The 12,151-nt window shown below is 37.7% G+C and overlaps 1 protein-coding gene across 9 annotated transcripts in view; it reads right to left on the bottom strand.

Moving 5' to 3' along the window:
- Positions 1–12,151, bottom strand: part of LOC144337686 (uncharacterized) — a 216,629-nt gene that overhangs the window by 133,484 nt on the left and 70,994 nt on the right. The gene's annotated exons all lie outside the window — the stretch shown is intronic.

Raw genomic sequence — 12,151 nt, 5'->3', positions numbered from 1 at the left:
TCAGGATCTGCTGGGTTCCAGGACCCTCAAGGATACCAAAATCCATGGATATCCAAGTTCCTTATATAAAATAGTTTACTCTTTGCATGTAACTTATGTACACCCTCTCATCCACTTTATCTCTACATTTAATATCTAATACAATGTAAATGCTATGTAATTTGTTGTTATGCTAGGTTGTTTTTTATTTGTATTATTACAACTGAGCTTTCCAATGTTGTATTTTGTTGTTGCACTGTTATTTTTTATTGTGTAGGGGGCTTGACCAGCAGATGGGGATCTCTGAACAGACTGAAGTGGTACCACCAAAGGAATACTAATACTAGTGCAGATATCCTGGGAAAAGTGAAGTTCATTTCCTGGCCTCTTCTGTCTTGGTGGAAATCATAAGAGCACCCAAGTGGTGGAGAAACTTTCTTAATGAAAGAACATATAGCATAGACTAGTGGCTTGGAACATTAATCCCAAAAAGAAGTTAAAAGTCATTTTTTCTCAAGACCCTAGTTTACTTTCTAGTGGCAGCAACCTAATTCTGAAGACAGAAGAAATATGTGTTTTAACTTTCAGTTAATTTTAGTTAATTGAAAAACTGGAAAGTTAACATTTCACTTTGTAGATTATCAAGACTAGTTGTTATTGTCTGTTTTAGTGTTTCATTCGTACCTCCATAAGAAGGTGGCAAGGGCTTAGAAGAGCAGATAAAAATCAAATATGCGGCCGGGCACAGTGGCTCACGCCTGTAATCCCAGCACTTTGGAAGGCCGAAGCCAGCGGATCACTTGAGGTCAAGAGTTCGAGACCAGCCTGGCCAACATGGTGAACCCCTGTCTCTACTAAAAAAATACAAAAATTAGCCAGGCGTGGTGGCAAGTGCCTGTAATCCCAGCTATTCAGGAGGCTGAGGCAGGAGAACTGCTTGAACCTGGGAGGCAGAGGTTACAGTGAGCTGAGATTGCGCCATTGCACTCCAGCCTGGGCGACAAGAGCGAGATTCTGTTTAAAAAAAAAAAAAAAAAAAAAAAAAATCAAATTGGTCAGTTTTCCTGAATCTAGAATCTTTGTTTGAAGAAATTGAGACTAGTAGAAATGAGGTCTAGTTATGTTTAATTGAGTAATCCCTCTCCTATATAAAAACCATTATATATTATCGTACATAGATTATGTATACAAAAAAACAAAACTCAAAAATGCATCTAGTCAAAGTACCATTAAGAGCAAATAATTTCTTCTTGATACCACTGCGTTTTTAAAGACAGAGCTGAGAAAAGTATTCTGGGTTCTCTTCATCTGGTCAATGGCAAAAGGGCAAAAACCAGAACACTGTTATGCTGTATTAATTTTTAAAGTCCAATTAAAGGTAACATCTACAACCTTTCTTCTGTTGTGTTTGCCAAAGATTTTTAAACATTAAACACAAAGTGCTGATTGCAAGAGAAGAGGAAAGCTCTTGCTGCTACACTCGGCCAGTGATAAAAGCTTTGTCCCTAGAGACTTAGCTAACATTTAGTCACATGACACAACTTTGTTCTGTTCCAAGGACTTCCTTTCATCTAAATGACCAAATAGAGCCTGACATTATAATCTCTGATTTTATTACCTCCTATAAAAGCTTAGGCACTGGATTGAAATGAGAATATTAAACAACAGAAAATCCTGAAACAGTCTACGCTTGGAGAAAATGGCTTCGATAAAAACTGTTACATACTCTTAACTACTCATCAACTTGCATATCTTCATAATTTGGTTTGAGAAATAAAAGCTACTATTTGAGCAGGCTCCCAGGTTTAGGCAGCTTAGGATAGCATACGGATTCCTTACCCACATGTACTTCCTGCTACCAACCTTGCCCATAAATAACTATTAGTAAGGACTCTTCTGGTGACCAAAATTATCTTGAACTGGCTTAGCAAAAAGAGGAATTTACTAAAACAACACTGGAGTACCTTATTGAAAAGTATTATACAAAGACAAGAAAGTGGACAAAGACACAGTTGGGACTATGGCAGGTTTTATTCTAAAATCACATCTGTTTTCATGGGCTAGCTTAATCTTTCCTCACTGCAGAATGGCTTTTTCCACATAAAGAAAAACATGGCTGCCTAGAGCTAGAGAGTTGCACATATTATAACTTGAAGCATAATCTTTCAGTCTCAAATGCAAAATTGTCAGGGAAGGTTCTCATTGGCCCAAATCAATTATATGTCCACTCTTGGACAAATTAACTCTGATTAGGTGGGTGGGGAACCGTATCCAGCTTGAATAGCTAGGTAGTCCTTAAGTACACACATGGGACAAAGAGGTATGTGAAACATATGAATGGGGAATGAAAGTTCCCAAAAAAGTGTGTTAAACACACAGAAGTTCACTACTCTAAAAAGTCAAATTATCTTCAATAACTTTTTACATTAAAACTTATTAATGTCACTATGGTTTTTTCCTATTGAATTAAAAATAATAACTATTGGCCAGGCACAGTGGCTCACAACTGTAATCCTAGCACTTTGGGAGGCTGAGGTGGGAGGATCCATTGAGCTCAGGAGTTCAAGACCAGCCTGGACAAAATAGTGAGACTCTGTCTCAATAAAAATGAAAAATAAAAAATAAAAAATAAAAAATTAGGCATAGTAGCATGTACTTGTAGTCTCAGCTACTTGGGTGGCTGAGGCTGGAAGATTCCTTGCGCCCAGGAGGTAGAGGCTGCAGTGAGCTGTGATTACACCACTACACTCCTAGGTGACAAAGCGAGACCTTGTCCAAACAAAAAAAAAGACTACAGAAAAAAGAACTGATCTTGTTTTGTTTGCCAGTTAAACTTCTGTAGGTAATGCTACAACTTTCAAGTTTACACATTTATGTCCAAAATTGTTTCAGAAAGAATTTAAGACAGAATGAAATAATATGTTAAATAACAACAGAATGTAAATTAAATGTGAAACAAAGGAGGGAAAAACAAAGGTGGAAACAGAATGAAATAATAAATAATGTATTGTCTTTTTTTTTTTTTTTTTTGAGATGCAGTCTTGCTCTGTCACCAGGCTGGAATGCAGTGGTGTGATCTTGGCTCACTGCAACCTCCGCCTCTCAGGTTCAGGTGATTCTCCTGCCTCAGCCTCCCGATTAGCTGGGACTACAGGTACGTACCACCAAGCCCAGGTAATTTTTATATTTTTAGCAGAGATGGGCCAGGATGGTCTCGATCTCTTGACTTCGTGATCTGCCCGCCTTGGCCTCCCAAAGTGCTGGGATTACAGGCATGAGCCACTGCGCCTGGCCACATAATATATTCTTAATGCAGGTAAACATGTTGTTAAATTAAACTTATAGGTGTCCATTGTTTTGGACAGAGCTCCTTCACTATGCTCAACAGACCAAACCAAAATGGATTTACTCATGTTGAAGTTCCATGCCACTAAGCCAAAACTAAGTTGTTTATCTGACCTTCCAAGAAATCAGGAGACAGATAATAGCCAAATCTCCAATAGGCTAGTGTTAGCCAGCATGATAAAAAAAAAAGTACCGCCTATTTTAACCTTTGCAAAGGAAGTAATTTTGAAACGACCAATCCACTTTTTTTTTTTTTTTCTTTCAGATGAGGTCTGTCTCTGTCAACCAGGCTTAAGTGTAGTGGCATGGTCATAGCTCATTGCAACATCCAATTCCTGAGCTTCAGCAATCCTTCCAACTCACTTCAGCTTCCCAAGTAGCTGGGCCTACAAGCATGCACCAATGTTGCTATTCTAAACATAAAGGGAAAACACTGGAGGGTTTTCAGCAGAGAATTAACATAATATGACTTTGATTATAAAAGGCTGACCCTAGCTTCTGTGTGAAGACTAGACCTTTAGGAGGTAAAAGTGGAAGCAGGGAGACAGGTTGAGAGGCTATTAGGGAAGTCTAAATAAGAGACCAAGAGACCTTAGGACTCTCAGCCTGGCCAACATAATGAGATCCTGTCTCTACAAAAAATAAAAAATTAGCCAGGTATGCTGGTACACACCTATAGTCCCAGCTACTAAGAAGGCTGAAGCAGAAGGTTCACTTAAGCCTAGGGGTTCGAAGCTACAGTGCGCCACTGCACTCCAGTCTAGGTGACAAAGCAAGACTTTGACACTAAATTAATTAATTAAATTGAATTAAAATTTTAAAAAATAGTGGCCGGGCACAGTGGCTCATGCTTGTAATCCCAGGACTTTGGGAGGCTGAGGTAGGAGGATCACCTGAGGTCAGGAGTTGGAGACCAGCCTGGCCAACATGGTGAAAACCCCTCTCTACTAAAAATACAAAAATTAGCCAGGCATGGTGGCAGGTGCCTGTAATCCCAGCTACTTGGGCGGCTGAGGCAGGAGAATTGCTTGAACCTGTGAGGTGGAGATTGCAGTGAGCTGATATTAGGAAATTGCACTCCAGCCTGGGCGGCAAGAGCGACATTCCGTCTCAAAAAAGAAAGAAGAAATACCTTAGGACTAAGTGGAAGCACTGGAGGTGAGGAGAAGTAGTCAAGTTTGGGATCTATTTTGGAGGTAAATCTGAGAGGTTTTGCTGATGGACCTCTCTGTGGAGAGAGAGAAGACTGGCAATTGAAAAGCAGTCCTCTAAGGATAATGGAGATAAGACTGGTCTGTATATGCTCCTGCTAAAGTTATTTATCTTGATACTGAGAGGGATAAGATCTTAAGTTATAAAATAGGGAAATGAATATTGTGTAACTTTAAAACCCTTCACTTTCCTTTTCTTTATGGCCTCAACTGCTCTTGGAAAAACAAAACAAAACAAAACAAAAAACCAGAACTTTTAATCACTGCAGACAATGTTCAAGAAGTTAAAAAATACCCTTCTATTAGTCTCGCAGTGTCTTATCAACACTCTAGTGTTGTTTCTTCTTAGAAAGGCCTCTAGTGCAATGAGTTAGCTGAGACTACCATACCAAATCTTCACAGGTAATAAAATTAGAGGTTTTGTAAACAGAATACCTACATAAAATGTCACATAAACTGGTATTCCTTAACAACTGGCACAATGAAAAGAGGAGACAGGCAGTGAAAGGAAGTCATCTGGAAAGAGTTACTGAAACCCTTAGTTTCCAAACTGGTTTCAACTGATTAATGGTTTCAGTCGTCTTGTACTTTGGAAATGAAGCATTTGACTTCAAGGAAAGTTGGGAGAAAAAGGGGTTTAAAAAAAGCAAGGAAACTGGTTACTTTATGTAAGAACAATAATGTCACCTAAAATCTGTAGTTTGATCAAGATATTTTTCTAGGAATTTCAAATCCCAGACAAACTAAAGCTCAGAGAATTTGCTGTTAGACCTGCACTACAGAAAATGTTAAAGGAAGTTTTTCAAGCTGAACTAAAATACCAGATGTAAACTCACATCTCTACAAGGAATGAAGAGCATTGGAAGTGAAAAAAATGTGGGTAAATATAGAATGTATTTTTTTCATACCTTAATTTTTTTAAACATTGTAAAGTTGTTTTATGGTAGAAATCAAAGCAAAATATATAACAAAAACACAAAGAATGACAGGAATGTAAAGACATATGTGACATAGTTAATTTAATTTGAAGGATACCCAAAGGAAATGAAATCACCGCCTTGTAAAGATATCTGCACTCCTACACTCACTGCAACTTTATGCACAACAGGCAAGCGATGAAAACAGCTGGAGTGTCCACTGATGAATGAATGGATAAAGAAATTGTGGTATACATATATACATACACAATGAAATATTATTCAGTCTTGAAAAAAGGAGATCCTGCATTTATGACAACATGGGGATGAACGCAGAGGATATTATATTAAGTGAAATAAGCCAGACACAGAAAGAAAAATACTACATGATCTCATTTATATGTAGAATTTGGAATATACATATATATAATACATAGAAACAAAAAGTAAACGGGTGATTACCAAGGAAGGGGGGTAGGGCAGGGAAGAGGAAATTAGAATAAATAAGAGTATGTAGATCAAAGGGTACAAAGTTTCAGTTATGTAAGATGAATAAGTAAAAACAAAAAAAGGATGGATGGATGGATGAATGGATGGAAGGATGGAAGGAAGGAAGGGAGGCAGGGAGGAAGCGGGGGAGGGAGGGAATAGAAACTTGAACAATCAACTTGACCTAATTAAGTTCTAGAAGAGTAAATCCAGAAACTGCAGAACATACATTCAAGTGCAGAAAAAACATTCACTAATTCTTCTACTGCATCTCAATAAATTTTTTAAAGTCTCAAAAAACTTTAAAAGGTAGGCTCATACGGTGTTTGTATTGTGACCAAAACAGAATCAAATTAGAAATCAATTACAAAAAGATATCTAGAAAAGCCCCAAGTATTTGTAATTAAAGTAATATGCTTCTTAATAACATACAGGACAAATAAGAAACCACAAGAAAAGTATAAAATGCTATGAATTGAATAATAAACATACAACATATCAAAAATTAAGGGTGCAGCTAAAACAGTATTTGAAGGAAAATCTATAGCTCTTAATGTTTATATTGGGGGAAAAGTTTAAAATCAATCATCTAAGTTTTAAAAAGTACAAATTTAAGTCTAAGAAAGCACAGGAAAGAAAATATGTGAGTGAAAATTATTGAAATAGAAAAACAGAAATTACAGAGAAAACCAATAAAATGTACATACATTTTAATCTACAGTTCCTAGATACACCTATACAGGTATAAAATCACTATTTGACAGTGACATACATGAGATATGAATTTATAACCAAGAAAATGAAAAAGACTTAGGTGACAAAAATGAAGAAACTTGTTAGACAGACATCTATACAACAGAATGCAATGCTTCAGTTTTTTTAAAAATGGCAGCTTTATAGGCACTAATGTGGCATGATCTGTGATCAAGCTACAACAGCAAGATGCAGAACGATATGTAAAGAATACTACCATACGTGTAGGTGTGTGCTTTTTATTTTTCTGGTGTGTGTTTTTTACAGAATATGTGCATGCATTTATTTTTATATATTCACATATGCATAAAACATCTCTAGAAATACACAGCAGAAACGGGTAATAGTGGCTGCTTCCAGAAAGAAGACCTATTTGTCTTCTATATATAGGTGGTATTATATTTCACTGGGTACCATTTTGCCCTGTAGAATTTAATACTGTGTAAACATTTTTATTTTTAAAAATATCTCAAGTTTAAAAAAGGGTAATAAATATCATAAGGAAAGGGGAGAAATGGGAAAAACAAAAGCAAAAAGGACTGGAGTCAGAAGGGCTAGACTGGTTATTTAGACAGTTTGACTTTCTGAATAAGCAGCCTCCTTTGAGGCAGCAGGTCATTGTTTATCTAGATAAGATAGCTGAGAAACAAAAGTTTCTGTGGCCTTTTTCTGTTTACCTTACAGTGTGTCTAAAGCAACCATGGCAGGAGTCCTTAGCTAAATATACACCCAAGGGGATTAAAAAGGTACAGATGGACAAGCTCATAGGATTTCCCATTTACTGCTATAGCAGCCCAAATTCATGAATCTTTCTTTGAGCCTGCAGATCCTACCTGGCCAAGCTACCATGTGTCCTTTGCTCTCAATCCAAGATGGAGAAAAAAGGGATTGTGCAGTAACTGCTGCGTGACCACATATACATAGGGGTGTCACAAAAGCCAGCAGTCAGAATTTGCTGTTACGGTATTTTCAGTATCAAGAACCCGGATAAAAGCATTCATCAGGAAGTAAAATCAAAATATTTACCTTTCCTTTGGATAAAATGTTTAAATTCTCCAGATTTAAAAATTAAAGTTACCTACTATATGCAGAACTATGGAGAGAGTGTGATGTTGTTTATAGGTCTCCAAACAGCCAGATTTGATATTTGATATTACAATATTTTCTCCTTTCTGATTTTGTTATCTTCTTCTGAAATAATAACTTTTGTTTTTTGTGGTTTAAGTATCTTTCCTATTTTAATAAATAACAATTTAAATATTATCAATCTTGGGGCAGCATATTTTATAAAAGGCTACCAAAAGTCACTTCTTATTTCAATTCATCTTTGTATAATGCACCTAGTTTTATTAAAATTACCCACAAAATAATCCTTTCCAATTAAATTATTAAAACAGTACCACTAATACTGAAAAGTGATGTGACAGAAGTCTTAGTATTTGGAATTTATCTTCAGAATTCTTAAGTTTTCCATGAAGTACTCCATTTAAATCTCCATTGTTTTCTTTAACCCATGGGGAAATTATTACACTCTTTTCAGGCAAGGTAATAATAGGTTCCTTTAACCATGTCAATAAGCATTACAGTAGTAGGTAACAAAGGCAAATATGTATACCTGTGTCACCTCTTTTTCTTCTTTTCTTTTTTTTTGAGACAGGGTCTTGCTCTGTCACCTAGGCTGGAGTGCAGTGGCATGTGCCACCTAGGACTATAGGCGTGTGCCACCACGGCTGGTTAAGAGATACGGTTTCACTCTGTCGTCTAGGCTAGGGTGTACTGGCGCAATCATGGCTCACTGCAGACTCAAACTCTTGGACTCAAGCAATCTTCCCACCTCAGCCTTGCAACATGCTGGGATTATAGGTATGAGCCACCATGCCTGGCCCATGTATCATTTCTTGAAACACAGACATGATCTGATATACAGCTTAACTAGGCAAAAAGCACTTCAACACGTTTAAACTTTAGTAAAAAATGAATGTACAACTAGGGAAAAGCCAAATCAGACTTGTAAATCAATCAAGAAAATTCTTCAAATTTACTTCCAGTCATCACTAACTATCCAACAAAAAAAGTAACTATTTTTTTTCTACTCTATATTCGGTGCAAAAGTTAAACAGAAATGTTATATATAAAAAGAGAATGATCTTGGTTTGGGGGATTTGAAATATATTATATATAATTTAGATTACCTTTTATTTGTTTGCTGTTTATCATTTATTTATTTTGCCTACGTGCATAAGAAATAGCATCGTGGGTCAATGAAGCAAAAGGTAAAAATGCCTAAAATCAATGGTAGCAAAATTTTATCTCATTAACATACAGTTAAAATACTTACCTTACATATTACTTATATAAAATCACATTCATGATTAGGTTCAGGTATACTCCTCCACTTGAAAATTTTATACCTTTCCCTCTGTAGGGAAAAAGAAAATCTATTTTCTTTCTCGAAAATAAAAATAGCATGAGTTCCAAATTCCAAAGGTGGAATATTTCAGTGAGAATCCAAATTCCAAAGGTGGAATATTTTAGTGAGCAACCGGGAGAAAAATAAGTCACCAGTAGTATAGGTAAAAAGGTTTTCCTGAAAGACTACTTTCTCCTGATACAAAAAAGCTACTGCTTTAATAAAGGACATCATTCCATTCGCATTATAAAACATACAAGTTTTATATTGCTTGCAGATAAATACACTTATAGTAGAAATATAAAAACATGTGTAAGAATGAAAATTCTGGCCAGGCAAGGTGGCTCATGCCAGTAATCTCAGCACTTTGGGAGGCCAAGGCAGGAGGATCACGAGGTCAGGAGATCGCGACCATCCTGGCTAACACAGTGAAACCCCGTCTCTACTGAAAATACAAAAAATTAGCCAGGCGTGGTGGCGGGCACCTGTAGTGCCAGCTACTCAGGAGGCTGAGGCAGGAGCATGGCATGAACCCGGGAGGTGGAGCTTGCAGTGAGCCGAGATCGCGCCACGGCACTCCAGCCTGGGCAACAGGGTGAGACTCCGTCTCAAAAAAAAAAAAAAAAAAAAAAAAAAGAAATGCTGTTCAAGTGTTCCAGATTTTGGATTTTAGGATTAGGGATGTACAACTGGTGTAATGCAAATATTCCAAAATCCAAAAAATTCCAAAATATGAAACACTTCTGGTCTCAAGCATTTCAGATAAGGGATACTCAATGTGTATTTGGTTCTTTCTTTCTTTCTTTTTTTTTTTTTTTAAAGACAGAGTCTCGCTCTGTCACCCAGACTAGAATGCAGTGGCACGATCTCGGCTCACTGCAATCTCCACCTCCCGAGTTCAAGTGATTCTCCTGACTCAGCATCCTGAGTAGCTGGGATTACAGGCATGCACCACCATGCCTGGCTAATTTTTTTTGTATTTTTAGTAGAGACAGGGTTTCACCATGTTGGCCAGGCTGCTCTCTAACTCCTGACCTCAGATGATCTGCCTGCCATGGCCTCCCAAGGTGCTAGGATTACAGGTATGAGCCACCGTACCCAGCCTGTTCTTTTTAACTAATGGTTTCTATCAGGGAACTCAGAATCAAAAGTAATGACTCTTTTATGACATAAACATCCCCCAAAAAGTGTGTTTGCTGTAATCTCTGCCTGGACCACTCTGTCCCCAGATATCCAGATGATTCTCTCCTTCACCTCCCACTTTACTCAAATGACAGTAAGGACTCCCCTGACCTTAAACTGGATTACATTATCAGTCTCCATGTTTCACTCCTCTGTGGTATTATCACATATCTACATTTCTGGTGTCATGGTGGCCAAATGTATGTCCTAGCCTCTAGACTTCAGCCTTGACAATACAATTTGTTTGGTCACTGGAAAGTTAGCAGACATGATTCAAGTAGAGACTTGAAATGGTTTGCACTGCTAGGCTTTCTCTCTTGCACTCCTGCATTTGGCCATGGAAAAATAACATAATTCGGCATTCCACTGGTGCCAGAAGAATGGGAGACATGTGGAGAACACCTGAACCTGAGCCATACCCTGGAGTCCTATCTAGCCTGGTATACATATAGAACCCTAGGAGATCCACCAACATACATGTCTGGTGTTTGTAAGTCATTGATATTTAGGCAGTTTGTTATACAGCACTATTGTGAAACCAGCAATTAGAAACTGAAAACCACCAACATCCAGACAGTCCTCACCCTTTTTCCTGGCTTATTTTTCTTCAAAGCACATGTGGCACATATACACCATGGAATACTATGCAGTGATAAAAAAGGATGAGTTCATGTCCTTTATAGGTACATGGATGTAGCTGGAAACCATCATTCTCAGCAAACTATTGCAAGAACAGAAAACCAAACACCGCATGTTCTCACTCATAGGTGGGAACTGAACAATGAGATCACTAGGACACAGGAAGGGGAACATCACACACCGGGGCCTGTCATGGGGTGGGGGGAGGGGGGAGGGATAGCATTAGGAGATATACCTAATGTAAATGACGAGTTAATGGGTGCAGCACACCAACATGGCACATGTATACATATGTAACAAATCTTCACCTTGAGCACATGTACCCTAGAACTTAAAGTATAAAAAAAAATTTTAAAAAAAGATACTATGTATTTTACAACTTTATTTTCTATCCCTCAACATACACACATCCACACACAAATAAAAGCTCCAAAGTTGTTTTTGCTTCTTTTGTTTATTGTTATCACTCCTGCACCAAGACTAGCATTTGGCACATACCAAGTGTTCAGTAAACATTTGTTGAATAATTTAAAGAAAAACGCCAAAGTCCTCATACTCACAGAACTTACATTTTAGTGAGGAAAGACAGAAATTAACAAGTATACACATAATCATCATTAGTTATGAGTGTTATAAGGAAAAAACAGTGATGAAATAGAAAACGATAAAGTATAAACAGGAAGAGTTGTATAGGTGATTTTTTTAAAAAGTTGCCATGAGGGGGTATCAAATAAGCTGAATTCTGAATACAGGGTCTTATATGCATATGGGAGGCCATTCTAGGCAAAGAGAACTGAAAATGTAATGACACTAGGGCAGGAACAAGCTTGCTGTTCAAAAACAGAAAGAGCGCCTATAGTAGTAAGAGATGAAGAAGCAGACAAACATCTGATTACCAAGGGCCTCATGGGCCACAGTGGGGTCTTTGGGTTTTATTCTAATTACAGTTGGGAGCCTTTGAGGGTCTTATGTAGGGAAATGATATGTTTTTAAGGTCATTTTGTTTGTTAGATTGACTGTAGGGGGCAACAAGGGAAGTAGGGAGATAAGTAAAGGAGCTACTGCAAGAGTATGGGCAAGTGAGTATGACAATCAGGCCCAGGACTGAGGTAGTGGTGGAGCCGGGTGAGCTGCTGAGGATATCTTTTGAAAGTAGAGCCAATAGGACTTGCTGATTGAAGAGATGTGTTGTATGAGAAAAGGAGAAGCATCTGGAGGCTGAAGTG

The sequence above is a fragment of the Macaca mulatta genome, chromosome 20 (genome assembly GCF_049350105.2).
Source record: "Macaca mulatta isolate MMU2019108-1 chromosome 20, T2T-MMU8v2.0, whole genome shotgun sequence".
Classification (NCBI taxonomy): domain Eukaryota; kingdom Metazoa; phylum Chordata; class Mammalia; order Primates; family Cercopithecidae; genus Macaca; species Macaca mulatta.
This window is presented reverse-complemented; position numbering and strand designations above follow the sequence as displayed.